General features: G+C 44.0%; 1 non-coding gene across 1 annotated transcript; it reads right to left on the reverse strand.

Annotated features, from left to right (window-relative positions):
* Positions 1-4289: 4289 nt before the first annotated feature.
* On the reverse strand, positions 4290-4396 carry LOC145071918 (small nucleolar RNA R71). The gene has a single exon (XR_013690880.1). It is a non-coding gene; the product is annotated as a small nucleolar RNA R71 (small nucleolar RNA).
* Between the last annotated feature and the right edge of the window lie 12166 nt (positions 4397-16562).

Here is a 16562-nt window from a genome sequence, read left to right on the forward strand (position 1 = left end):
GACCTACCTGTACGGCCATTCTGGGGTTCCGTCCTTCCCGTGTCAAGCCATTCTGGGGCACTAACCTACCTGTGTCGAGCCATTCTGAGGTGCTGACTACCCATCAGTCCTAACAACCGGACATTGGGGACTGGTCCCCTCTTACTACCTCTATCGCATATAACATAACAAGCCAGCATGCAAACATATCATCACATACTGTCAGACGTATCTAGGGTGTCTGACTACCCTTCGGTCCTAACAGCCGAACTCTACTACTATCACATACAACATATCAGGTAGTAGCAAACCTCGATGATGTCACAAAGACAATCATCTAACATACGAACCCTACTGGTGAGACGACATTGTAGCCGTACAGCCACCGCTACTGGAAGGTAACTCACCTCGTAGTAGCTGCCGAACTGTGCGGGAATCCTTCGAATGCTGCTGCTCTGGAAATCCTCCGACTTCTGTAGACTGCAAATGGTGAACCAAACTCGAATCCTTCAGTCTCCTCTTGATCCTCCTATGCTCTTCCTTCTTCCTTGAGGTCAAAACTCACAATAATCACTCAAAAGCCTTGGATTTCCTAAAAAACGGCTAGGGTTTGCTATGAGAAGTGTTTGGGAGAATATAGGGGGAATGGAGGTTGCATAAGGTCGTTTAAATAGGGTGAAAACCCCTGGATTAGGGTTTTTTTGTCCAAACAGCGGCTACTCGCCGAGTCCGGGACCCGACTCGCCGAGTCCGCAACTTAAACTCCGTGCCTCATCCCGCTTATACTCGGCGAGTCAGTCCTTCGACTCGCCGAGTCCAAGGCTAAAAAAATGCAAAAATAAAATAAGATTAAATAACAGAATACGTACCAAGAACCAGGTGCTACAAATCTCCCTCACTTATTTTAGACTTCGTCCTCGAAGCTGCCCCTCGATCCTAAAACAGCTCGGGGTAGTGCTCCATCATCTCATCCAACGGCTCCCAAGTCCACTCCGACCCCTTCTGGTGCTGCCATTGCACCTTCACGAGTTCTACTCTTTTGTTCCTCAGATCCTTCGACTTCCGGTCAAGGATCGCTACAGGCTACTCGATGTAATTTAGACTGCCATCAACTTGAATGTCCTCCAAGGGTACCACCGTTGTATCGTCCACTAGGCACTTCCGCAGCTGAGAGACGTGGAAAGTACTGTGGATCTGACTGAGTTCAGCTGGAAAATCCAGCCTATAGGTCACCTTGTCCACCCGGGCTATAACGCTGAACGGTCCAATATACCTTGGGCCCAACTTGCCCCGCTTCTTGAATCGAATGACGCCTTTCCAAGGCAACACTTTCAGGAGAACCATATCCCCGAACTGGAACTCCAGGTCTGATCGGCACTTGTCGGTATAACTTTTCTGCCGACTCTGAGCAGTCTAAAGCCTGCTCTGGACCTGCTGAATCTTTTCTGTCGTCTCGAGCACTACTTCGGTGCTCCCCATGACTCTCTGGCCAACCTCGCCCCAACATATCGGGGTCCTGCATCTCCTCCCATACAACATCTCGAAAGTAGGACGGTCGATGCTCGCATGATAGCTATTATTATACGAGAACTCTGCCAATGGAAGGTAGGTATCCCAGCTACCTCCGAAGTCTAAAACACAAGCCCGCTGCATGTCCTCCAGAGTCTGGATGGTCCGCTCGCTCTGGCCATCCATCTGCGGGTGAAAAGCGGTGTTGAAATGCAGACGAGTACCCAACTCGTCGTGGAATTTCTTCCAAAACCTGGACGTGAACCGCACATCCCTATCCGAAATCACCGAAACTGGCACTCCGTGCCGGGCCACCACTTCTTTGATATAGATATCGGCCAATTTCTCGGCCGAGATGCTCTCCTGCATCGGGATAAAGTGGGCACTTTTGGTCAATCGATCCATGATGACCCATATCGAATCCATTCCCCGCACGGTCCTGGGAAGCTTCGTGATAAAATCCATCGTAATATCCTCCCATTTGCACAGCGGGATATCCAACGGCTGCATTTTGCCGTAAGGTCTCTGATGCTCGACCTTGACCTTCCTGCAGGTTGATATTGCCATATTTATACTTATTTTTAGGCAATATTTAAGTACATTTTTATTAATAAATTGGTAATATGTTTAGAATAATGATACTTATAATTTTAAATTGTTATTTTCAGTCAATATAAAGGATTCTCGAAGAGAGGGACCAAAAGTGACAAAATGGGGAACATGGGAGGCTTGAAAGACAAGAAAATAATAAATTCACAATAAACACTTAGTTCATGACGTGGCGATGAAGCCCACGACGTGGCACGAGTGTTCCAGAAGATAGACATCGCGACGCGGAGGATTTCCTTGGAGGATACGGATTGCTTGAAGCCCACGACGTGGCACATCTGGCCACGACGTGGCGCGGGTTTCTGAAGATTATATAAGTGCTCCTGATTATTACGAAAGAAAAAAGCTTTTGGCAGAAGAAAAGAGTTCCAGGAGACAGTTCAGAGCAAAAGAAAGGTTCTGGAAGAGGGTTTTCAACACCAAAAGGAGTAAAGGTTTATATTTTAGTTAAATAAGAACATGACTTTCATTATTTTTAGCTGTGTTGGTCTAGTTGCTATGATGAGCAGTTGAATCTAGCTACTCTTGTTTAGCTAGATGAAGCTTTAAACTTATGAATAGTTATATGCTTATGGATTAAGTTTAGTTGGTAAAAATTGCATGTGTTCGATTTGAATAACCTAGCATGCTATTATTTGTTTATCTAATTGCTTGATTGCATGTCCTGTGTAGCTTAGTGACCATTAAACTGCATGAACCTGTTTACCTAATGATTTAGTGAACATTGAATTGTTAGAGCTAGGATTGACCAATCTTAGTTAGTAATTAGAATAAATAAAGCTTAGCTGTGCTAGAGAACGTGTATTGTGATCATAATTGCATTTATACAACAAATCTTACATAGCATATTTACATTCATAATTAGTTATGTGTTTAATTATGTGTGAACATACATGGTTTGACATGAATTAGTTAATTATTGGTAAGTTAGAACTAAATTACTAATACAACTAAAAACCAACTCAATAATCCGTAATCATTAGCTAGCCATTAGGGAGAAGTGGATTCAAACTAAACAAGAGTGTATTTTCATTTATTGAATTTGATTTAAGTTCATCTGATCTTGTAAAACCAGATAAAACCCCTTTTAAACTTGTTAATAAATTAGGTTAATTTAATAGTAAGTAAATTAATTAGAACACCGTTCCTTGTGATCGACACCCGACTTACCCAAGCTATACTGTAATCTGACTAGGTACACTGCCTATAAGTGCATAGTTAGTTAAGTTTGTTAGGTTATAAATATTAAAATTAGTGAGTACTTTTGTGCACATCAAGTTTTTGGCGCCGTTGCCGGGGAACGACTTAGTTTTTAGCTTATTTATTTGCATTAAATTGATCGATCCTTTTTGTGGAATAAAAAACCACAAAAAGTTAATTTTTCAGCAAAATATTTTTTTTTTGTCAGACACAGAGTCCACGACGTTGCGTAAAACCTGCCACGACGTGGACAGATAGAAAACTAAATTTTTAGTTTTTAGTTAGTTTTTTCTTATTTTAGTTCAGTTTTACGTTTTTAGTTTAGCAAGTTGCAGGAGTTCATGACCAGAAACTCAAACACACACTTGGTGCCACCACTTGAAGACCCCGAGTCTGCACTTCACAAGAAAAAGACGCCCTTGCAAGAATTGAAGTCAGCTTTTTCTAGGAAGTCGGGAAAGAAGACAGGAGAGTCAAGTTCATCAGCGAGGCACAAGAGCAATCTTGAGCATTTGGATCATAGACCCATCCAAACCGAGTCCGAAAGCGATACCGAGCCAGAATTTGAAGAACACACGAGCGAACCCGAGAACGAGCCAAGGAACGAGATGGCAGCGATTGAAGAAATGTCCATGGGAGCTTACAATAAGCGGATCCGAGAAGATGTGGGTCCCGGTTTAGTCCAACCTGCAATACCTGCCACTGCCACATTCGAGCTGAAGGGACACATATTGACCGCACTAAAGGACATCCCATTTTTTAGGAAAGATCATGAGGATGCTTTCAAGCATCTAGATGAAGTCAACGACATTGCGGATTACTTCAATGTCCCAAATGTCAACAGAAACACAGTCTTGCTTAGGATGCTTCCCATCACTTTCAAATGAGCTGCTAAGGAGTGGTTGAAAGCACTCCCACCGGGTACAATCACCACTTGGGCTCAAATGTGTGAGCAATTCCTGGACCAGTTTTGCCCGCCATCCAAGATAGCCAAACTCAAGAAGGCAATAGCCAACTTTAAGCAACAGCCGGGGGAGTCACTATACGAAGCATGGGAGCGGTACAAGGGCTTGCTTAGAAATTGCCCTCAACATGACCTAAATGTGCAGCAAGAGATGTCAATCTTTTATGATGGGGTCAATGTGATGACAAGACAACTCCTTGATTCTCAAGGACCGTTGACAAAGAAAAATCCAAGAGAGGTCAAGGAGCTAATTGAAGAATTCGCGAAACACTCTCGGGAATACCACAACCCAATGCAAGATGGAATCAAAGGCGGTGGAGGGGCCCAAACTGAAGAAATTGCAGCTGTCATGGCCATGCTGAATAACATGGATCGCAGGATAACACAAATGGACCAGTCGATACATGCCATAAGAGTGGGGTGTGAGAGATGCAGTGGTCCACACTTGACCAAGGACCGCAATGTAGATGAGTTTGGGAACAGAAAAGCTCAAGTGTGCTACTCTAGTGGGGATAAGTTTGATGAGGACTGGAGGAAACCGAAGAGGGAGTGGCTGCCATATGAAGAGTATAAGAAGCAAAAGAAGAGAAATATAGGCAGACAGGTCGAGGCCTTTATCAAAAGGAGCAGCCGCCGACCGAGAAGAAACCCGACCTAGAGACCATTTTGATGAAGTTTATGGAGGCTTCGGAAAAGAGACACGATGCCACTGATTCCGCCATTTTGGAACAACAAACTTTGATAAAGAACCAGCAAGCCTCCATCCATAACTTTGAAGTACAATTTGGTCAACTAGCCACTCTAGCTCATGAAAAATTGTCCCCGAAGTAAAGACCCAATCTCACGTAATGGCCATCGATATTGAAGAAGATACAATATCTGAGTTCCTGGAGGCATTGGAAGAAGAACCGCAACAGCCTTAGAAATCAAGGATCGAAAGTGGAAAAATTGCTGAACCAGGCTCGCCACGACGTGGCACTCCTCTAGCCACGAAGTGGCGCATGTCTGATCAAAAATACTTTGAGGCCATTCCAGCTTATCATCCACCTTTGCCATTTCCCACCCGAGCTACACTCAGTAAACTGGAGAAGAAGCATTTAGAATTTGTAAAGCATGTGAAGGGGATCCTAATTAATACCCCCTTTGTCGAGTCCTTATCCAAAGCCCCCGAGAACCAGAAATTACTGCAAGACTTGATAGACACTCAAAGGCAATTAAAGAAGCAGTCTACAGTGATTCTAAGTGAACAACCTTCAAAAGCTGTGTTGGGAGAAACACCAGAAAAGATGGGGGATCCTGGACGCCTCACTCTTCCATGTGAGATTGGGAATAAAATAAAGGTTAATGCTTTAGCCGATTATGGGGCTAGCATTAATCTGATGCCTTTTTCATTTTATCAAAAATTGGAGATTCAGAAGATGAAGGCTACAAAAATGAAGATTCACATGACGAATCGTTCGGTGACACAACCCCGTGGCATCGTGGAGGATATTTTGGTGAAAATTGGAAAATTTGTTTTTCCAATAGACTTTTTAGTCTTGGACATGAAAGAAGATTCGGATGTTCCAATAATCCTTGGTCGGCCATTGCTTAACACTGCTGGAGCCCTTGTTGATATCCGCGAGTCTAAGCTCACTTTGAGGGTTGGAGATGAACAAGAAGTCTTTGGGATAAAAGATGACTTTCAAGAAGATAAAGAAGAGGTGTTCACAATTAATGAAGAGAATGAACTGAAAGAAATGGAAAAGCTTATGGAAGAAGAGATAAAGGTAGTTCATCAACTCAAAAGGACAAAACCGAGGGCATCTGTTCCGTATTTGATTGAAGTCATAGCTTACAAGAGTCCGCCTTCTTGGGTGAGCAAAGAGGATGAGGAAATGACAAGTGATGAAGAGGAGGTCATATCAAGAGTAACAAGGCCGGTGGTGAAAGAAGAGGAGGATGCTATGGAGTGCAAGGAGCAAACTAAGGGCACAAAACGCAAGCTTGAAGAAGAGGGCAAAGCAAAAAAGGAGAATTCAAAGAAGGCATATAAAAGACGAGTTCAAGCTTACAAGCGGCGGTTCAAGGAACAAAAGATCTTAATGGTGGACTCTTCCGAAGATTCAACGTAGAAGGCACGGAGTCCAGCTCAAGACTCCAAGAAAAAGAAGCGCTTCTCGGGAGGCAACCCAAGTTTGGTTTGCATTTTCTTTTCTTTTCTTTTAATTTTGTTTTGAAATTAGGAAAGACATCAATTCATCATCTAATAATTGATAATTAGTAAAGAATTAGCTGTAGGGAACTTTAAATAATGAATGAAATGCAAAGTAATTAGTCAATATGTTAGACTTTATTAAAATTTTGCATTTGCGCAGTTTTCACGACGTGGGCATAGCCAACCACGTCGTGGGTCGAAATGGAAACACGGGACTAAAAAGCAGATTTAAGGTCCACGACGTGGGCATAGCCAGCCACGTCGTGGCCTTTAAAAATTCAGGGGGACCATTTCCTTAAAACCCTTTGACCAATAAGCCCCAATCACACTTGGAAGCTGCGGCATGAACGGGAACAACAAAACCCCACAGCCAATTTCTTAATTTATTTCAAATTTCCTTGCAAGATCTTGTCAATTTACTCTACTTGGTATGTATTCTACTCATTTTTTGTAGCTAGTTCTTCCAATTTCAGGTTTTCATGGTTAGGGTTTGTATGATTCACGAAATTGGTTGAATCTAGTGGTCGATTTTGGATTGCATATCCCTTAAATGTCCATAGGAACAAACCCCAAGCACTAATTTTGGTAGAAATGGCATATAAATGGACCGATCCTAGAACTGTGACCGACTTCGGACCACGACGTGGCGTAGCCTGGCCACGTCGTGACTTCTGGTAGAACAGTATAAATTGTTTTAATGTTTTGGATGTTTGTTGTTTTGGTTTGATTTTGTATGCAAAAATGGGACCACGACGAGCTGTTCCACAGGAGGAAAACCCGATAGATGTAGCAAGTATACATCCCTTATACCAGTTTCCTCAAAACATTCCCCGACCATTGTTAACTACTTACGAGAATCGGCTAGGATGGCTGTACAATAGGGAGTTTGCGATAGCCCCAATTATCAATTGGGGATGGCTTGGTGGAGTGGGAATGGTTGCTGAGTTGACACGCTATTGGTCGAAAACATACGAAGGGGACCAATTTTCGTTCACTTGTCACGGGTGGAGGAATTTGTTTGCCATCCAAGAACCCGTATACCGGGAATTATCGGTGGAGTTTTTCTCTACCGTATGCTTCGAGGAACGCACTATTGATTTTACCTACAACCGGGCACTTGTGTTTCGTTTGGGTGGTGTGTATCGAGAGTGTAGTCTTCGGGAATTCGCTTGGCGTATGGGGTTTTATACCGAAGTGGAGACTCAATCTCCATTTTTCATACCGTTCTTGCTTGGTTGCGTTCGGGATTTTAACCCCGGTGTTTTGGATGTGCAGTTCGGGCGGGGCATTTCTAACCATGAGTACAACACTCGTGACTCGAGTGAGTCACAAATTCGGAATCATGTTTTTTCCGATTTTTGCACCGCCTTATCACTTTTTCAATAAATCACAAGCATCATGGTGATAAAGTCCCCATTCAGAATCTGTTTTATTTATGGACTCTTATTACCCCGGGAGTTTGCTGTGATTTACCTTATATGTTGGCGAGGTTCATGGGGAAGAAAGCGGCCAATTCTAGGCCCGGGAGCCCGATTATTAGGGGGCATTTGGTTACTCGCCTGGCTAGGTCATATCATATTTTGACCCATGACTTTGTGAGGAATCTTACTCGATTCCCGGACACAGACTTGACCATTCAAGTCTTGGGTGTTATGCAGGCGGTGGTGAATATCGGGGGTCGTTTTGTTATACCGCCGATAGATGACGAGCAAGAGGAGGTGCAGCCAGGACAGCAACCACCAGCCAGACTGCGGCGTCGGAATGTGCGGGCTAGAGGTGAAGTCGAGAGAGAACGTGCTGCTTCGCAGTATGTGCAGGGAGTGCCCACCGTCCCTTTTCAGAGTCGGGTGGGAACGTATTTGGATAATTTACGGGGGCATGCCATTTACCATACCCAGCTTACTGAGGGTATTTATTCGCATTTGGGTGTGACCTGACCACCTTCTATGCCGCCACAGTATCCCTATTTTCCGACATGGGAGGAGCTATGGTGTCCGCAGAATGACGGGGCAGGGCCAAGTGGAGCACAAGATCAAGATGATGATTGATTTTATTTCTTTTTCTTTTGTTTTGTTTTTGAGTAGTTTTTTTATGTTTGAATTTGGTGTGTAATGTAAAACATTCTTAAACTATGATGTTACTTTTTATTTCTTTTGGGTTGTTCCATTTTTCAGATTAGCGTTGGAATGCTAAGGAGCATAAAAGGTTAACTTTCGAGTCGTATTTGTCTAGTCAAGGAAGCTTAGAGTCGTGAGTTGGAACCCACAATTCAAGATAAGTGTGGGGTATATTAGTAGGAGAGAGGTTACAGTTGGGAAATATATTTGTATAGAAGCATCTGAAACCAGTCAACCATTGGTCAAAGTTGCTAAGTAAATAAAACAAATAAGCCATTTTCTGCTGATGTCCAGTTTCCACGACATGGAATCCTTACGCCACGTCGTGGCGTTCTTGCATTTTGAATAAATTTAGCATTTTGGTGTTCGCGCTTTCATCCCATATCACAACGTGATCAGTTACCTGCCACGACGTGTCCCAGTTTATCATTGCCCACATTTTTCCTTACAAATACCCACTTTGAAGAATTGAAGTTTCGAGTCATGTTCGTGGTTTGTTTACGTATTCAACCAGTTCTACACCAAGTTTCTATTTTTGGAAGTCCAAATGCACGTTTTCCACACTTTTGGAGATGCTCACGCCACTATCCCAGGGGAGTCTGTTCCTTTTTCTCCCTTTTCTTTATTTTTGATTTATTTTTATGCATACAATGAGGGCATTGTATGAAATAAGTGTGGGGTAGGGGTAGAAAAAGTAAATTGCTAGAAAATCATAGAGTTTGATAGTAAAAATTGAAAATTTTGAAAATTTTGAATTTTTTAATAATTGAATCTAGTAATAATAATTTGAGCTATAATTGCTAGTATTATGTGGGATGATCTGATGAAAGTTCAAATGTTTAGTTGAGCCAATATACGTTATAGTGCATTTGTGGCCTCCCTTATTTTAGTGAAATCATGGAACAAAAACATAACCCCGCTTGGTTTGAGGGATGCAATATGTTTAGCAGCCTAAACCTGAAATGTATCCAGGAAAATTATTATCATTAACCGATAAAGGTTGAGGTTGAGCGCCTCTGCTTAAACATGTAGGTTTTGAGTGAAAAAAAATGAGGTACATGTTAAAAAAAATAATTACGAGAAAAGTGTGAAGAATTTTGGAGCAAATAAAGTGAAGATCAAAAGATCAAAATTCCAAGAAATTCAGAAGTTGAAGATACCAGAAATCAAATCAAATAAGGTGGTGAATTCAAAGAAATCAAAGATCAAATGTCAAAGAAATGAAGAATTCCAAAAGAGCTCTATAGTGGTATCAATGATTGTAATTCTAGATTATGTATGCTTAGGTTGCTCAACTAAAAATACCTTGAGGATAAGGAGGTTTTCTGAGGATGTATTTGGAGGGTTGCATAAAATGAGCATTGTTCGGAAAAAGTGGGCGAGTGTTTATGAAGATTGTGAGTATTTAAAGTATGGGGGGTACTTTAGGAATATTTTAGACACAAAAGCATGCGTTGAGGTCTTGGCATATGGTTGAACTAGAGTCGGATTGTTCTGTGTGGTGTTAGTAATTAAGAGTTAAGTTTAAATTTGCTTGAGGGCAAGCAAAGCATAAGTGTGGGGTATTTTGATATTGCCATATTTATACTTATTTTTAGGCAATATTTAAGTACATTTTTATTAATAAATTGGTAATGTGTTTAGAATAATGATACTTATAATTTTAAATTGTTATTTTCAGTCAATATAAAGGATTCTCGAAGATAGGGACCAAAAGTGACAAAATGGGGAACATGGGAGGCTTGAAAGACAAGAAAATAATAAATTCACGATAAACACTTAGTTCACGACGTGGCGATGAAGCCCACGACATGGAACGAGTGTTCCAGAAGATAGACATCGCGACGCGGAGGATTTCCTTGGAGGATACAGATTGCTTGAAGCCCACGACGTGGCACATCTGGCCACGATGTGGCACGGGTTTCTGAAGATTATATAAGTGCTCCTGATTATTACGAAATAAAAAAGCTTTTGGCAGAAGAAAAGAGTTTCAGGAGACGATTCAGAGCGAAAGAAAGGTTCTAGAAGAGGGTTTTCAACACCAAAAGGAGTAAAGGTTTATATTTTAGTTAAATAAGAACATGTCTTTCATTATTTTTAGTTGTGTTGGTCTAGTTGCTATGATGAGCAGTTGAATCTAACTACTCTTGTTTAGCTAGATGAAGATTTAAACTTATGAATAGTTATATGCTTATGGATTAAGTTTAGTTGGTAAAAATTGCTTGTGTTCGATTTGAATAACCTAGCATGCTATTATTTGTTTATCTAATTGCTTGGTTGCATGTCCTGTGTAGCTTAGTGACCATTAAACTGCATGAACCTGTTTACCTAATGATTTAGTGAACATTGAATTGTTAGAGCTAGGATTGACCAATCTTAGTTAGTAATTAGAATAAATAAAGCTTAACTGTGCTAGAGAACGTGTATTGTGATCATAATTGCGTTTATACAACAAATCTTACATAGCATATTTACATTCATAATTAGTTATGTGTTTAATTATGTGTGAACATACATGGTTTGACATGAATTAGTTAATTATTGGTAAGTTAGAACTAAATTACTAATACAACTAAAAACAACCTCAATAATCCGTAATCATTAGCTAGCCATTAGGGAGAAGTGGATTCAAACTAAACAAGAGTGTATTTTCATTTATTGAATTTGATTTAAGTTCATCTGATCTTGTAAAACCAGATAAAACCCCTTTTAAACTTGTTAATAAATTAGGTTAATTTAATAGTAAGTAAATTAATTAGAACAACGTTCCCTGTGATCGACACCCGACTTACCCAAGCTATACTGTAATCTGACTAGGTACACTGCCTATAAGTGCATAGTTAGTTAAGTTTGTTAGGTTATAAATATTAAAATTAGTGAGTACTTTTGTGCACATCACAGGTCAAGCACCGCTCCACGTACCATGCGACATCCCGCTTCATGCAGGGCCACCAATAGTCCAGATGAAGATCCTGTACATCTTCGTCGCCCCGGGATGAATAGAGAATCGGGATTTGTGCGCCTCCTCCATCAAAATCTGGCGCACGCCTCCATGATAAGGGACCCACACCCTACGGTGAAGAGTCAATAACCCTCGGCTATCATAGTCGAAGGAGGAAACCTGCCCCACAATCCGCTCACTCTTCCGATGTTCCTCCTTTATAGCCTGCAGCTGAGCTTCCCGAATCCGCTCCAACAGCGGGGTCACTATTGTCAACCGCATGCAGATACCCCTGATCGTCGCCTCCTTGCGGCTAAGCGCATCTGCCACCACATTGGCCTTACCCGGGTGATAAAGGATCTCGCAATTGTAATCCTTTACCACATCCATCCACCGACGCTGCCGCATGTTTAGATTCGGCTGATCCATGAGGTACCTCAAACTCTTATGATCCATGTAAATGGTACAGCGAACCCCATAGAGGTAATGACACCAAATCTTTAGGGCGAACACAACAGCCCCCAGCTCTAAGTCATGCGTCGGGTAATTCGCCTCGTGAGGCTTCAGCTGCCTCGACACGTAGGCGTTAACATGCCCTCTCTGCATCAACACCGCGCCCAAACCTGAGATGGACACATCGCAGTACACAACAAAATCCTCCATGCCCTCTGGCAGGGCTAAGATTCGCACCTCGCACAATCTCTGTCTCAGTGTCTCGAACGCTGCCTACTGCTCAGGCCCCCAACAAAAGACCACGACCTTCCTTGTTAGCCTGGTCAACGGTACGACTATCTTGGAGAAATCCTGGATGAATCTCCGATAATAGCCCGCTAATCCCAGGAAACTCCGAATCTCAGATGGAGACTTCGGAACCTCCCATCTCATCACAGCCTCCACCTTGTCCGGGTCTACCGAAATCTCGTTCTGGTTGACAAGGTGCCCAAGAAACTGTACCTCGCGCAACCAAAACTCACATTTGGAGAACTTGGCATACAAGCTCTCCCTCCTCAAAGTCTCCATCACCTCCCGCGGGTGCTCCTCGTGCTCCTCCCGCGTCTGGGAATAAACCAAGATATCATCAATAAACACTATCATTGACCGGTCTAACATCGGTCTACACACGAGGTTAATGAGGTCCATGAATGTGGCAGGGGCATTGGTGAGCCCGAAGGGCATCACCACAAAATCGTAGTGGCCATAGCGCGTCCGAAGCGCAGTCTTCTGCACATCCTCCTCCCTGACCCTCATCTGATGATATCCTGAACGCAGATCAATCTTGGAGAAACAAGATGCTCCTGTAGCTGGTCAAAGAGGTCATCAATCCTCGGGAGTGGGTAACGGTTCTTCACCATTACCTTATTCAGCTCCATATATTCTATACACATATGATGCGGCCCGTCCTTCTTCTTCACAAACAGAATCGGGGCTCCCCAAGGCGAACTACTTGGTCTGATAAATCCCTTTTCTAGCAGCTCCTGTAGCTGCGTAGACAACTCCTGCATCTTGGGAGGATCCAACCGATAAGGTGCCTTGGCTATCGGAGCCGCACCAGGGACCAGGTCGATCCTAAACTCCACCTGACGCTTCGGAGGTATCCCAGGCAGCTCCTCGGGGAATACGTCCACGAACTCTCATACTGCGGGCACCTCGCCCACCGTTGCTCTACCCGTCTCCCGTGTATCCATAACATATGTGGCATAACATGCGCAACCCTGATGGAGGTAATGCCTAGCTCTCGTTGCTGAACATAGGGCTGGTCCTCGCTGTAGCTTCTCGCCCTGAACGACCAGCTCTCCCCCACTTAGCGTCCTGATCTGCAGCAACTGCTGCGCGCAGTCGATCACTGCCCCATTGGGGCTTAACCAATCCATACCGATAATAACCTTATTCCCCCGCAAAGGTATGGGAACCAGATCCACTAGATAATGCTCCTCAAATAACCTCAGCACACAATCCCAGAACACCATCGATGCTCGCACCAAACAATCATCTGCAATCTCTACGTATAGAGGGCAATCCAACATGCCTGGAGACTCGGAAAATCTCTTGTTGAGCACAAGAGAAACAAACGAACGGGTAGCGCCCAAATCAAACAATACCTGAACTGGAATACCGTTCACATGGAGCGATCCTAAACAAAGCACATACATATAATATCAAAATCACAGCAGCATATCATGATAGCATAAATAAGAAGTCATACCCGTCACCACATCGGGTGCAGCGCGTGCCTCCTCGGTAATCAACTGGAATGCCCGGCTCCCCACCACTGGAGCCTCTGCCTTGCCCTGCCGGCCATCAGTAATCTGCAGGGTCGCTAGAGCTGGCGCCTTCACCGACGCTGATGCTGTTGTCAACTGGGGGCAATTGGCCTTCTTGTGGCCCCTCTGGTTGTAATGGAAACACAGCAACTCAGACATCTAAATAACCGATGCAGGGGCAGTACAATCCCTGCTGAAATGCCCCGTATTGCCGCACTTGTAGCAGCCCGACGATCCCATCCTACACGCCCCCTCATGTGGCCTGCCGCATTTCCTGCAGCGGCCCGGTCCTGACTGGTCTTTCGGCCTACCATCCGATCCCTTGGGCTACTTCCCTGAAGCCTCCATCGACTGCCCCACCTCTACTTTCCTCTTCCGGACATGCTCCAGATCAATCTCCCTCTCCCTCGCCCTGGCAATCATAGACTCCAGGGTAGGGCAAGCTGAAAAACTAGCATGCTCCCATATGTCGGCTCGCAGCATGTCATGATAGCGGGTCCTCCTCATATCCTCGTCTCCCGCATACTGGGGCACCAGCAATGCCCTCTCCCGGAACTTGGCGGTGATCTCCGCCACAGTCTCCGTCGTCTGCCTCATATCTAAAAACTCCTTGGCCAGCTGCTGAAGCTCGACAGCCGACGCAAACTCTGCCCTGAACCTGGTCACAAAGTCCGACCAGGTCATAGCCTCAACAGCCGAGGCTCCCAATGAGTCACTGAAGGACTCCCACCAATCTCTATCTCGGTCTCGTAAACATCCTGCTGCATATCTCACCTTCGACCCCTCGGGGCAGAAGCTGGTCAGCTATGCGGACTCAATGTCCGCAATCCATCGTTTGGCAGCAATGGGGTCCTTCACCCCATGGAAATCCTGCGCACCACTGCCCCTGAAGTCCTTAAAGGAAAGTGTGCGAGATCCTGACTGGCCAGATGCCATGTCACTCCTGAACGCCCTAAGGCGGTCCTCCATCAGCTCGACTATCCCTTTCCTTGATCCACCCGAAGATAATGGGAGTCGACTCAAGGATGCCTCTGGTGATCTCTGACGCGATGAATTCACGTAGCCTCTCATCTGCTGACTCGGAACCTGATCCCGAACCCGATCCCTCTCCAAAACTACCAACTGTTGGCCTCTGATGTAGTACCACCATTCTGCAATACATACAGGCAACTATTAGTGATACTGATATCTTTAAAGGGATCACATCTATTACAAGTTCCCCGGTCTTGTCTTATCCTTCCTCAAGTCGGGTACAGATCCTCTGCTTTTAGTAGTACGAGCCCATACTACCTTCCACATCTATCCGTACCTTCCTTAAGGACTGCCTTGACTCCACCAGATCCCTTTTACCACTGCTGATCTCTGCTACTCTTATCCTAGGCTTACCCTAGGAAACCTCTGACTCCACCCTAACCGGTCCTCAGTTGCTGAAGGTCTCTTTGTAATGCCAATTAGCCATTACCTGAATACAATCACATGCAACGAGGGTCGAATAATCCTTCGAGTTAGGGACTCATCCCTACAATGGTTAGGACTCAAACAAGAGCTACGCAATAGGGTCAAATCCAACACTCTAAGATTATTCAACCCCGATCACATGTGACTTTAACGTATTCACCTAACAGCTAACTCCCATCACTCAAAGCCCACAAAGCACAAAGCAAACAACATTCAGACAAAAGGAAACAATCTCTAGCAACCCTATCCTCATAACAGGAGCTGCACTAGCATACAATGCTAAGCTCATACTATCAGACATAACCTAAACAGGCTATCCTACTACTGCCTACTCAAATCTAGCATGCAACTCTCATAAGCTAAAGCATATAAAGTAGGCACATAAGGAATCACTCCTAGATCCTTAGTCCTATTCTAGCATGCTGTTCTACTGAAACTGATAACGTAACATAAACTCATATGGGTACTTTGGGGAATACTTACTTGAGCTCGGCCAGTCGCGCACATCACACACTTGTTCTTTCTAAAACAAAATCTCTTCTGTTTTATTCTTTAGAAAATTATTTTCTTATAAAATCTTTTAATCCCTCGGTTTGAGTCCAGACGCCCCCGAAGGTGTGTCCGAATCCCTCAAACCAGGGCTCTGATACCAACTTGTAACGCCCCAAATTTCACGTCCAAAAATTTCATTTAAATTAAGTAGTTTGTAAAACATTTTTAGTAGAATGTAATATGATCATATCATTTCAATAAACATATCTCGTGTCCAAATACCCAAAACATGAAAATAGTAATAATGTCAGAGTACAATCCCAGTATATCTCATAATGCGGAAAACCAAAGTGTGTGTGTATGATGTGCCGCTACCGCGTCGGCTCCTTCCCCTTCGTTGAAGAGGTACCTGAAACAAAAACTGAAAACCGTAAGCACGAAGCTTAGTGATTTCCCCCCATCGTACCACATACCATACAATCATATCACATACATACTGCCAGGCATTTCTGGGTGCCCGACCTACCCGGTACGGCCATTCTGGGGTGCCGACCTACCCGTACGGCCATTCTGGGGTGCCGTCCTTCCCGTGTCAAGCCATTCTGGGGCGCTGACCTACCCGTGTCGAGCCATTCTGGGGTGCTGACTACCCATCGGTCCTAACAACCGAACATTGGGGACTGGTCCCCTCCTATTACCTCTATCATCATTTCTTTCATCTCAGCTGGCGCAAGACGACAAGGAGTCTTTGCAATTGGAGCAGCACCAGGTACAAGGTCAATTCGGAATTCTTCTTGCCTATCCGGAGGAAGGCCAGGCAAGTCGTCAGGGAAAA

Source organism: Lactuca serriola, chromosome 8, assembly GCF_051521515.1.
Source record: "Lactuca serriola cultivar US96UC23 chromosome 8, Lser_US96UC23_V15, whole genome shotgun sequence".
NCBI lineage: Eukaryota > Viridiplantae > Streptophyta > Magnoliopsida > Asterales > Asteraceae > Lactuca > Lactuca serriola.